The following is a 13,882-nucleotide window of genomic DNA, read 5'->3' on the forward strand; positions in this document are numbered from 1 at the left end:
GCACAAGCTTACCAGGAAATCAATGCATTGTTTGTGATTGTTTGTAGCAAGAAAAGGGGTGGGTTGTTAAAAGGGGGGGGGTTGTTAAAAGGGGTTGGTTGTTGAGTGGGTGAGTTAGGGTTTAAGTATGAATAATTCTGATTGAAAAATTGAAAATCTAAGTACCGTATATGCCGGCATATAAGACGACTGGGCGTATAAGACGACCCCCAACGTTTACAGTTAAAATATAGATTTTGGGATATACTCGCCATATAAGACTACCCCTCCTACCGCGATGTACAGTACCTTGTATTTCCCCCCACATTAGGTAGGCAGCATGTTCCCCCACATTAGGTAGGCAGCGTGTTCCCCCACATTAGGTAGGAAGTATAGTTTCCCCACATTAAGTTGGCAGTTCCCCACATTAGGTTGCCATCTCCCCCACATTAGGTTCCCAGCTCCCCCACATTAGGTTGCCAGCTCCCCCACATTAGGTCGGCAGCTCCCCCACATTAGGTCAGCAGTTCCCCCACATTAGGTCGGCAGCTCCCCCACATTAGGTCGGCAGCTCCCCCACATTAGGTCGGAAGTTCCCCCACAATAATAGGCAGCTCCCCCACATTAGGTTGGGAGTTACCCCACATTAGTAGGCAGCTCCCCCACATTAGTAGGCAGCTCCCCCACATTAGTAGGCAATTCCCCCACATTAGGTCAGCATTTCCCCACATTAGGTCAGCATTTCCCCCACATTTGTAGGCAGCTCCCCCCACATTTGTAGGCAGCTCCCCCCACATTTGTAGGCAGCTCCCCCAACATTAGGTCAGCAGTTCCCCCACAATAGTAGGCAGCTCCCCCACAATAGTAGGCAGCTCCCCCCACATTTGTAGGCAGTTCCCCCACATTAGATTGGCAGCTCCCCCCAACAGACATACAGCTTCCAGCCATATACAGTGTATGGCTGCAGGCTCCTCCGGCCCGGGTCACCATCTACTGCTATGGCCTATGTACCATAGCAGTAGGTGCCGGGACTGGGGAGCGGTGACTGGATCACTTAAGATAGCACGGCCGGTCACTCACCAGGCCCCGGCCGACGTGTCCTCCTGCGGTTCTCCTGGTCCTGCGCTCCTCTTCCTCTATGGTTGTACGCACAGGAAGTCACTGACGTCCCGTGCATACAACCATAGAGACAGAGGACCGGACCGCAGAAGGACCGAAGGAGGATCGCAGGAGGACGACGGGGAATGGTAAGTGACCGGCGGACATCCTTATGTCCCAAAAAGATTTTTCGGGACACAGGGATGTCCGGCATAGGAATACCTATGATTATCTGCCCGGGCCGGCTCCCGTGTGTGGCTGCAGGCGGGGGCCGGCCAGAGCAAGTAAAAACTAATACTGTATACTAAAAATGAGGGTGCCTCCAGCTGTTGTAAAACTACAACTACCAGCATGCCCGGACAGCCTTTGCCGTGCTGGGAGTTGTAGTTTCACAACAGCTGGAGGCCCCCTGGTTTTTAGTATACAGTATTAGTTTTTACTTGCTCTGGCCGGCCCCCGCCTGCAGCCACACACGGGAGCCGGCCTGGGCAGATAATCAGAAGTTTTCCTATCCCGGACCTCAATACCCGGCGTATAAGAAAGAAAATTCAGGGTTAAAAAGTCTTCTTATACGCCGGGATATACGGTATACATAACTCAACATGTGTTTGTGTGTATGTTCCAGCATGAAACCTGGTACAAATGTAAGTATATGTCAACTAAAATATAGTACAGTTAAAGGGGTTATCCAGGAAAAAACTTTTTTTTATATATATCAACTGGCTCCAGAAAGTTAAACAGTTTTGTAAATTACTTCTATTAAAAAATCTTAATCCTTTCAGTACTTATGAGCTTCTAAAGTTGAGTTGTTCTTTTCTGTCTAAGTGCTCTCTGTTGACGCGTGTCTCAGGAACCACCCAGTTTATAAGAGGTTTGCTATGGGGATTTTCTTCTAAACTGGGTGGTTCCTGAGACACGTGTCATCCAACCCTTTCCCTCATGTGAGGGTGTTTTTTTTTCTCTGAAGTCCTATGCAAGTCTATGGAACCTCCTGATTGCTTTACTCTCAGACTGCAGAGATTGCCCGGGACTTTTAAACATCTTGGTAACTGTCCAGCAAAAAAGATGCAGGGAATAGTTAGTGCAGGAGAAAGGATATGAGGACAAGATATGAGATCGGGATACGAGGTTGGATTATGAGGACGAGGTATGAGGATGGCATATGAGGAAAGGATATGAGAACGAGTTATGAGGACGGTATAAAAGGACGAGATATGAGGACGGTATAAGAAGACAAGATATGAGGTCAGGATAGAGGACAGGATATAACAACGAGATTTGAGAACAGGATATGAGGTCAAGTTATGAGGTTGGAATATGAGGATGGGATATGAGGACGAGGGGATCATTGCTGCTTTTCCTCTCCCACAAAGTTTAGGGAGGAAGACCGGGCGATGCCAACTACTCATCTAGTAAAAAATAAAGTTAATAAAAAATACAAAAATATAGGACGATAAACTACACACAACTGAACCACTGGTGAGAAAAGATTGTAAGATGTAAATATTGACACATCCAGACAAATAGGCCCCTATAAGGGAAAGCCTTTGAGTTTAACCATTATTCTTATCCATAAACATGTATATAAATTGTGAACCAGAAAGTATAAAAAATCAAGATCAGCACCATGAGGCCACATGTTACAGAATTATCCACATTAATTGATTTACTTACATATAAGGAGCCTCTAAGCCAGTGGTCTCCAACCTGCGGACCTCCAGATGTTGCAAAACTACAACTCCCAGCATGCCCGGACAGCAGTTGGCAGGAAGTAGTGTAGTTTTTTGGTGCTTCGCGACTGCTGACAACGTTTGCGGCCATGTTGTTGTCAGCCCACCCTGCAGTGTCGGCGTTGACGTCCGCATTTCCCTCCTCCCGTGTCCGTAGTCAAGCCAGCCCACTTCTTGAATATTCATTCTTTGAAATTGTGTGGGAATGACGTTTTTCACTTTCTTTGCCGCCCCTTGTGTGAGCGTCCTAGCCTGGTCCAATCGTCCTTTGCGTCATGTATATTTTGAGAGTCGTCTTCGGCGCGTAGTGCAAATGTCTGGTCATTTTGTGAATCATAGTGCTAACGTCGGCTACATCAGTAGCGTAGCCCTGTGCATGCGCAGTAGTCCTTACAGATAAGGGATTACGTTAGTAGCGTAGCCCTGAGCTGTAACGACAACTGCGCATGCGCAGGGCTACGCTAGGAACGTAAGCCCTGAACTGGAAGGAGAACTGTGCATGCGCATGGCTATGCTACTATCGTATGCTACGTTAGCACTACGCTGGCAGCGTAGGGATGTGCAGGCGCACATTTCTCTACCGAATGATGGAACATAATGGGCGTGGAAAGAAGAAACAAGAGGCGGAAGCTAGGACGCCTATGGGCGGAAATAAAAAAAAAAGGGGCATGCACATAGGCGTGAACAAAAAACAGGATGGGCGGAATAACAAGGAAAAATAGGTGGCACCTAAGCGCATAATCAGGCCGCAAAGTATTAGGGGAATGATAGTTTACACGGACCGAACAACAGGAAATAAGCAACAATGTGAGCCAGACAGAACGCCAACTCAGGGAACGACAACACTAATGGATAAGGTGCATACAGTACAGGGGTGTTATGTGAAGTCATCAAGTAAGAGGTAAAAAGTTGGTGAAATAAGCTCTAGGCAGACATCATGCCTTTCTTCACAAGATTCTCAAAAGGAATCCGCGCTGAGTATCTGCAAACGCTGCCAGTACATTGTATAGGTTATTAAGCCATGTGAATAATTTATCCATCAGCTCACACTCACAAGTCCGCAAGCTTTTACATCATCATTTACTGCTTGTGTAAATGTATTTCACAAGTCGTGAGTCCTGAGGTTTCTTGATCCCTGCCTTGAAGAAACTCCTGCACTGACAGCAATGACTTAGCCTCAAGTTACATATTCTAATGCTAATCCTATGAGTTAAATGTCTACAGCCCAGAAAGAGGCAGCGGGAGCAAATGCTGTGTCCTCCCAGAGACACTAGATCCTACATTTCAGTATGGATCCCCTAACAGTACAGCATATTTGGGGTCTCCCCTACCCCATGGGGATGCACAATGAACTGGCCATGTTGGATTTCTTCGTTGGATTGCCTACTGCTTGTATAGTTTTGGGGGTGTAAGGATCCTCCCCTCCCTTGAGTTGGCATATAAATAAATATAAATATATATCTGTGGGCAGCTATGACATACATGATAAACAGGGATGTCCACACATAGACTCAAAAGGGGGTTTGAACCATTGCACTTTTAATGCACCTGCCCTATAATCCTCTTACTTTTTGGGACCTCCGTAGGGTGATGCGGGTCCCATTCAGCTGACATGTCTGCCGGTGGTCTCTTACCTCAGGAATTGTGTTGTGTTAAAGGGGTATTCCAGAAAAAAAAGTTTATATATATATATATATATATATATATATATATATCTCAACTGGCTCCAGAAAGTTAAACAGATTTGTAAATTACTTCTATTAAAAAATCTTTATCATTCCAATAATTATCTGCTGCTGAAGTTGAGTTGTTCTTTTCCGTCTGGCAACAGTGCTCTCTGCTGACATCTCTGCTTGCCTCAGGAACTGCACAGATCAGAAGAGGTTTGCTATGGGGATTTGCTTCTACTCTGGACAGTTCCCGAGACACGTGTCATCAGAGAGCACTTAGACAGAAAACAACAACTCAACTTCAGTAGCTCATAAGTACTGAAAGGATTAAAAAAAATTATAGAAGTAATTTACAAATCTGTTTAACTTTCTGGAGCCAGTTGATATATTTGTAAAAAAAAAAAAAAAAAAGTAACCCCTTTAACATATGTAAGGTTTTTACAAACATTCTTTAATTAGAAGTGCCATTTTTTTCTACTTGAGCCCCTGCCCCCCAAAAATGCCTGTGCACGTCCCTGCATGATAACATAATATTAGTAATAATAGAGTGCCCCCTGATGAAGGAGCTGAAACGGCTGTAGGGCTAGCGGAGGCAAGCAGACACAGTGCCACATGGGTAAGAAACAGCTGTAAATTGCAAGTTTGCAAAAATGTGATGTTTGTGTAATTATGTTGCTGTTACACTTGAGAGCAGATATCCAGTACTGCAGGTTCACTTATTTAGGTCCCTGAGGATAAACTGTTTAAAGAGGGGTAGAAGGTGAACTGTAAATTATTAATATTTTCTGGTACAACAAACATACTGCATATTCATGATCTGCGTCGCTTGGCTCTGCAATTTTATGGGTATTCCTGCCTAATATTTTATAATTATTGTTGTCTATTTTTTTTTTTTAATAAAGTTGTTAAATGTTTGGAATCATAAACTCTATAGTGTTTTTTTCTAGGGTATACAATGTTACGTATAGAGGATTCCTATATGATGGCAGTATAGAGGGCAGATTATTAGTGATGTATTATGAGACGGTCTGTCCCAAGGGACCTTTGTGTCTAATGATAACATAATAGAATCAACATTAGAGATGAGCGAACTTACAGTAAATTCGATTCGTCACAAACTTATCGGCTCGGCAGTTGATTACTTTTCCTGCATAAATTAGTTCAGCTTTCAGGTGCTCCGGTGGGCTGGAGACTCTTTCCTAGGACTGTATCCACCTTTTCCAGCCCTCCGGAGCACCTGAAAGCTGAACTAATTTATGCAGGAAAAGTCAGCAACCGCCGAGCCGAGAAGTTCGTGACGAATCGAATTTACTGTAAGTTCGCTCATCTCTAATCAACATTAAAACAAAGTGCAGTAAATGCTAATAAAGCTAACTTTCCTGCACGAAATAAACACAATTAGTTTTTTTTAAATCAAATTTTCACTTGTTTTTACAATGGAAAATACAATCATTTCGTGCAGTCATCTTTTACGTTACTTAACCCAGTGTTTCCCAACCAGGGTGCCTCCAGCTGTTGCAAAACTACAACTCCCAGCATGCCCGGACAGCCAAAGGCTGTCCGGGCATGCTGGGAGTTGTAGTTTTGCAACAGCTGGAGGCACCCTGGTTTGGTAATACTGACTTAACCATTCATTATGCAAAAGACACATGGACATTGATGCTGGAGCATGAAGCAAGTAACATCTTTTACTCACCAGAGAATAATAAACGTCCAAGTAACAAAGTGCGATTGAGAAGGGACGAATTTCAGAAATGCTGTTGCCTCGGTTCTTGCTTTTCAATGTAAACTACAAACTTTAGGACTTCACCCTCTGTTGAATGATTCACAAAGCAGAGCTGCCCCCCCTCCAGAGCTCACTGGCTGCCTAAAGTGACTCCTATCAGGGAGGGCATATGCATAATGTGGGAGTCAGCCTGTGAGTGTCAGTCTGGTTATACAAGTAGTAAAGCTGCGCTGTCATATTTTCTGATGGAAGTATAATATGACTCCTACACTGGAAAAACATGCCAATTATTGCCTGCAGAATGGGGTAGACTTGCTGAGACTTGCAGTTCTACAAGGAGGAGGATATAAAGGAAATCCAGTATTAGGCCATGTTCACACTACGGAATTCTCGCGGAATTCCACGAGCGGAACTCCGCGGTGTGAACTTAAAGGGTACCTCTCATCAAATTAACTTTTGACATATTTTAGATGAATGAATGTTGAATAACTTTCCAATAGCATGTTAATGAAAAATATGCTTCTTTCTATTGTATTTTTCCCGATCAGTCCTGTCAGCAAGCATTTCTGACTCATGCTGGAGTCCTAAACACTCAGAGCTGCCAGCCTGCTTTGTTCACAGCCAAACAGGCTGTGAACAAAGCAGGCTGGCAGCTCTGAGTGTTCTCCTTTGTGAACAAAGCAGACTGGCAGCTCGTAGTGTTTAGGACTCCAGCATGAGTCTGAAATGTTTGCTGCCAGGACTGGTAGGGAGACCCCTAGTGGTCATTTCTTCAAAGGGGAAAATTAAATAGAAAGAAGCATATTTTTTAATAACATGCAATTGTAAAGTTATTCTGCATACATTAATCTATAACATATCAAAAGTTTTTTTGATGAGAGGTACCCTTTAACATTAGTGAGAATGGGTCTCTGCGAGACCCGTTTCCACTGCGGAAATTCCGCGGCGGACAATTCCGCCGCTGAAATTGTTCCGCACAAAGAAAGAACGTGTTCATTCTTTTGCACGGATTCCACGAGCAGTGCATAGCTGTCAACGGTGACGGCTCAGTCCCCCGCGGCCCTAGAGCCGAAGCACCTTCGGCGACGGCCGCCAGGCGGAATCTCCGCTCGCGGAATTCAGCGAGTGGAGATTCCGTAGTGTGAACGAACCCTTAGGTTCAAATCAAGAGTAATTCACGCCGAAAATTTACGGGAACATTTTTTTTTAAATTTATGCACAAAATTCACAGAATGGGGGAGAAAGAAGTGAAGGGTTTTTCAGCCATTTCCGCGCAAATTGCGAAAACGATGTCAGGCGGAAGTTTTTTTTTTTTACCATTGACTTCTATTGATTTCTGCTAGCAGATTCCGCTTGAAGAATGAACATGCTCATTCTTCAAGCGGAACGGAATTCGGCGTCGGAAATCTGCGAGCAGAATTTCCGCAGTGTGAACAGGACAGAGGAAAAAACATTAAAGTCAATGGGCAGAGGAGAAGTGCATTCATTTGGAGCGGAGAATTCAAGAGGAATTACTCCAGTAAATTCCTCCTGAATTACTCCGTGTGAACGCACCCTCAGGGTGCGTTCACATGCTAGTAACTAGCAGCGGGTTTCCCACTGCGGGAAACCCCCTGTGAGTTACGCTACCATTCATTTGAATGGGTCCGAGGACAGTCCGCAAATCTGACACTATTGCGGACTGTCTGTGGACCCCTTTAAATCAATGGTAAACCCGCTGCTAGTAATAGTGTGTGAACACACCCTTGCACACCCTTTGCAGATCAGTGCAACATGATTTAAGAGGAATTTGATGATCCAACAAATAAAAAAATAATCAGATAAATGATCAAAGAAAAAGGAAACTGATAAAAGCTAGAATTTGTGGGAACTGAATCTGGAACCAGCACTGTTTCTTCTGGTTTTCTGTGTAAGGCTATGTTTATATCACATTTTATGGGTATGTCCATATATAGGCACCCACTGGTCTGATGGATACCAAAAAAGTGTCTGTGGCAACCCATTTGACTATGCTTTTCAATACAGAGGCTTCCCGCAAAAAACTGTGTACTGCACGTATACATTTCCTTGCACTGGAGCCTGTGAGTGAAGAATATGGCTGTGCTTATGTATGCAATCGTGGAGCTGGGTTCATACTCAGTGGACTCAGAAACGTTCCTTGGTATATGGCAGGGGTACTCATCTACTTTTAGTAGGGGTCCGCTTATCAGGTCTGCCATCCGGTGAAGGTCCGAGCTAAACGCTAAGACCTGGTTCACACCTAGCGGCCGCAGTGCCATGCCAGAAATAGTTGCTGCCTGTTGTATTTGTTAAGCCATAATCGTTCTCCAACTGCCACACACTGTGCCCCTGGTATAATACTGCCACACACTGTGCCCCTGGTATAATACTGCCACACACTGTGCCCCTGGTATAATACTGCCACACACTGTGCCCCTGGTATAACACTGCCACACACTGTGCCCCTGAATATAATACTGACACACTGTGCCCCTGAATATAATACTACTACATGCTGTGTACCTAAATATAATGCTGTCAAACACCATGCCCCTGATATAATACCTCCATACACCCTGTTTCTGAGTATAATACTGCCATTTAAGCCTGCCCCCCCCCCAATATGACAGGGGCGGATCCAGGTGGGGGGCAACGGGGCAATTGCCCCCTGCCCCCTAGCATGGTGGAGCCGAAGCTGTAAGCTCCCGCTCCACCATTCACTAACCTTGGCTGTCACACGCTGTGAGTACACAGCGTGTGAGCTGCGGGTACGCGATCCAGAATATGTGCCACTGTTAAGGGCACTATATCGTATAGGAGGAGGGAGGGGGATTTAAAAACTTGGGGGGCAGAGAAAGGGGAATTTTTAATGTGAGGGGCTGCAGGGCAAAGCACTGGGGGCATTATATGTTAAGAGCACATGACAGGGGGGCCCCCTGTGCTGTGCCCCTCACATATAATGCCCCCCGTGCTGTGCCCACACATATAAATTATATGTGTGGGGGCACAGCACAGGGGGTATTATATGTGTGGGGCACAGCACAGGGGGCATTATATGATATAATGCCCCCTGTGGTGTGCCCCACACATGTAATTCCCCCTGTGCTGTGCCCCACACATATAATGCCCCCTGTGCTGTGCCCCACACATATAATGCCCCCTGTGCCCCTCACATATAATGCCCCCATCATGCGCCCCTCATATATAATGCCCCATCATGCGCCCCTCATATATAATGCCCCATCATGTGCCCCTCACATATAATGCCCCCTGTGCTGTGCCCCTCACATATAATGCCCCCTGAGGGGACATAACAGTGGCATTATATGTGAGGGGCACAGCACAGGGGGCCTTATATGTGAGGGGCGCATGATGGGGGCATTATATGTGAGGGGCAAAGAACGGGGGCATTATATGTGAAGGGCACAGCACGGGGCATTATATGTGAGGGGCGCATGATGGGGGCATTATATATGAGGGGCGCATGATGGGGGCATTATATGTGAGGGGCAAAGAATGGTGGCATTATATGTGAAGGGCACAGCACAGGGGGCATTATATGTGTGGGGCATATGACAGCAGCATTATATGTGAGGGGCACAGCACTGGGGGGGCATTATATGTGAGGGACGCATGATGGGGGCATTATATGTGAGGGACAAAGAACGGTGGCATTATATGTGAAGGGCACAGCACAGGGGCATTATATGTTTGGGGCATATGACAGGAGCATTATATGTGAGGGGCACAGCACTGGGGGGCATTATATGTGAGGGGCGCATGATGGGGGCATTATATGTGAGGGGCGCATGATGGGGCATTATATGTGAGGGGCAAAGAACGGTGGAATTATATGTGAAGGGCACAGCACAGGGGGCAATATATGTTAGGGGCACAGGGCAGACGGCATTATTACTATATGTGAAGGCACAGAGTGTTCTGCATTTCAGAAGTATAGTGTATATTATGAGGAATTTCTGGGGTAGTACATTTTTTTTATGGGCCACAATACATTTGGATATTTTATTCAGAGGGTGCACTGCACAGCAAGTTATATTTAGAGAGTGCAGTGTGTGGTAGTATTAAATTTAGAGGGCACAGTGTGTGGTAGTATTATATTCAGATGGCACAGTGTGTGGTAGTAGTATATTCAGAGAGTGCAGTGTGTGATAGTATTATATTCAGAGAGTGCAGTGTGTGGTAGTATTATATTCAGAGAGTGCAGTGTTTGGTAGTATTAAATTTAGAGGGCACAGTGTGTGGTAGTGTTATATTCAGAGGGCACAGTGTGTGGTAGTAGTATATTCAGAGAGTGCAGTGTGTGATAGTATTATATTCAGAGAGTGCAGTGTGTGGTAGTATTATATTCAGAGAGTGCAGTGTTTGGTAGTATTAAATTTAGAGGGCACAGTGTGTGGTAGTGTTATATTCAGGGGGCACAGTGTGTGGTAGTATTATATTCAGAGGGTGCAGTGTGTGATAGTATTATATTCAGAGAGTACAGTGTTTGGTAGTATTAAATTTAGAGGGCACAGTGTGTGGTAGTATTATATTCAGAGAGTGCAGTGTTTGGTAGTATTACATTTAGAGGGCACAGTGTGTGGTAGTAATATATTCAGAGAGTGCAGTGTTTGGTAGTATTAAATTTAGAGGGCACAGTGTGTAGTAGTATTATATTCAGAGGACACAGTGTGTGGTAGTATTATATTTAGAGGGTGCAGTGTGTGATAGTATTATATTCAGAGGGCACAGTGTGTGGTAGTATTATATATTCAGAGGGTATGGTGTGTGGCAGTATTATATTCAGAGGGTACAGTGTGTTGTTTATTCAGGGGGTACAGTGTGTCAGAATTATATTCAGAGAGTGTGTGCCAGTATTATATTCAAAGAATACAGTGTCTGGCAGGTTTATAATAATAATTGTTTTCATATAGAGGATCAGACTCCGCTGACATAGTGAGGAGACGTCTAGGCGTCACATTCTGCAGAGAGAAGATTTAGCTGGAACAAGTCCCGGTGGTATGTACCATCTGAATTAGATAAGGAAAGACTATAGGGAAGACGTCACCTGTAGTCATTGATATTATTGTGTATTCTCCTCACTATAGAGAAAACGTCACCTGTAATCACTGATATCATCGTGTATTCTCCTCACTACAGAGAAGACGTCACCTGTAATCACTGATATCATCGTGTATTCTCCTCACTACAGAGAAGACGTCACCTGTAGTCACTGATATCATTGTGTATTCTCCTCACTATAGAGAAGATGTCACCTGTAGTCACTGATATAATCGTGTATCCTCCTCACTATTTCTCATCAGAGCTGTAGTCACTGAAGAAGTTCTGCAGTTATGATGGGTGAAACAACAGGGGGCGTACCGTCGACCTCTCTAGGTCACCACTGAGCGCTAATGCGGCGGCCCCGTTCAGGAGATCGCGTGGGTCCCAGTGGTCGGACCCCCTGCAATCAAACACTTATTCCCTATCCTGTGGATATGGGATAAGTGTTATTACTCTGCAGATGTGCTTTAAGAGCTGTGCTCAGGGCTGCCATCAGGGGGGTACAGCGACTAACAGGTCGGCACTGCCCAGTCTGAGAGGTGGTCCGCTGCTGTCAGCTTCTTTTCTTTTAATTTTCCCTCTTCAGGCACTCTAGACCAGTGCAGGGGCTGCGCTGACTCTCTGGGAGGAAAAGAGCAGCAGAGAGAGACGCTGCTTCTCCCCCCACATGATCCCCTGTGAGCAGTCATATAGGAGCATGCTGTATTTCCTGCTCCACCACAGACTCTGAGCTGCCCACACTGCTGTGAAGAGGAAGCCTTCCCCTGCCCACAGCTGATGCCTTGTACAGTCTGTAACTTTCTGTTTATCTCTCTACTTTCCATCTGTCTATCTATTTCAGTGTTCCCCAACCAAGGTACCCCCAGCTGTTGCAAAACTACAACTCCCAGCATGCCTTTGACTGTGTGGGCATGTTGGGAGTTGTAGTTTTGCAACAGCTGGAGGCACCCTGGTTGGGAACACTTATCTATCTATCTCATATCTATCTCATATCTATCTATCTATCTCTCATATCTATCTCAAACCTATCTATCTATCTATGAAAATGCAGGAGAGCAGCACATCCAAAAAATGACAGAATAGTGGGGTGCACACAGTTGCTTAGATCCTGGACACAGATCCATCCATGTAGATAAACGAAGAGGCAACAGCACTCCCATAAGGTGCAAAAGGTTGGTCTTTATTCACACAAGCATGATGGCGACATTTCGGCTGGCTCACCCAGCCATTATCATCCAGCTATTGATAATGGCTGGATCAGCAAGCCGAAACGTCGCCATCCCTCTTGTGTGAATAAAGACCAACCTTTTGCACCTTATGGGAGTGCTGTTGCCTCTTTGTTTATCTCTCTCATATCTATCTATCTATCTCATATCTATCTATCTATCTATCTCTCTCATATCTATCTATCTATCTATCTATCTATCTCTCTCATAGTTATCCATCTATCTATCTATCTATCTATCTATCTCATATCTATCTATCTATCTCTCTCATATCTATCTATCTCTCATATCTATCTATCTATCTCATATCTATCTATCTATCTCTCTCTCTCATATCTATCTATCTATCTATCTATCTATCTATCTCTCTCATAGTTATCCATCTATCTATCTATCTATCTATCTATCTATCTATCTATCTCATATCTATCTATCTATCTCTCTCATATCTATCTATCTCTCATATCTATCTATCTATCTCTCATATCTATCTATCTATCTCTCATATCTATCTCTCATATCTATCTATCTATCTCTCATATCTATCTATCTATCTATCTCTCATATCCATCTATCTATCTATCTCATATCTATCTATCTGTCTCTCTCCTATCTATCTATCTATCTCTCATATCTATCTATCTATCTCTCATATCTATCTATCTATCTATCTATCTCTCATATCTATCTATCTTATATCTGTCTATCTATCTATTTCATATCTATCTGTTTGGGGGGGGGGGATGAAGAGGGCATATTCTGTAAAACTAGGTGGGGCATAAGGTCAAATATTAGGCATTATTTTTCTGATTATCCCTGATACTCTTTTTCAAAAATTTTCAATCTATCTTATATTCAGGGGCAAACTGACAGGTCAGGCACCCAGGCGCCCAAGGGACTGTACCTGAGAGGGGGACCACCGCTTTTTTTTAAATTATTTATCTTCAGCCTACTTAAACAGCAGAAATGGTGCCTGCCGCAACCCCTTATCCCAAGTGTAGCCCCAAACCCCTATTTACTTAGACTGCAGGACGGACTGCGGGTACTTTAAAGTCAGCACAGGGGGCATTGTCTACTTGGGGAATTACCTACCTGGGTGAAGTACCTACTGGCTCTAACGCCTGCAATGAGCGCTCTCTGCTTATGTCCCCACTTCCGGCGGGGATGGGATTCGCAACGCGGGACGTGCCCGCATGCGAATCCCAGCCTGTCACTCACCTCCCTCATCTTCCGCCTCTCCGTGTCCTCGCAGCCCCGGAGCTCTCACTCTTAAAGGGCCAGTGCTCATTTAATCAAGTGTCTACACCTGCACCCTGGTCCTTAAATATCAGCTCCTCCCTTGGTTCCCTGCCGGATCTTTGGTTGTCTATTGCCATAGTGAAAGTCCTG

The 13,882-nt window shown here is 44.7% G+C and overlaps 1 protein-coding gene across 1 annotated transcript in view; it reads right to left on the reverse strand.

Annotated features, from left to right (window-relative positions):
* The window catches only part of LOC130293335 (CD82 antigen-like), a 147,047-nt gene extending 140,744 nt beyond the window's left edge, over positions 1 to 6,303 (reverse strand). Inside the window, exon 1 of the mRNA XM_056541874.1 lies at positions 6,174 to 6,303. The gene's annotated coding sequence lies outside the window, so the exon portion shown is untranslated. The remainder of the gene's footprint in view (positions 1 to 6,173) is intronic.
* Between the last annotated feature and the right edge of the window lie 7,579 nt (positions 6,304 to 13,882).

This window comes from Hyla sarda, chromosome 10 (genome assembly GCF_029499605.1).
Source record: "Hyla sarda isolate aHylSar1 chromosome 10, aHylSar1.hap1, whole genome shotgun sequence".
Taxonomy (NCBI): Eukaryota; Metazoa; Chordata; class Amphibia; order Anura; family Hylidae; genus Hyla; species Hyla sarda.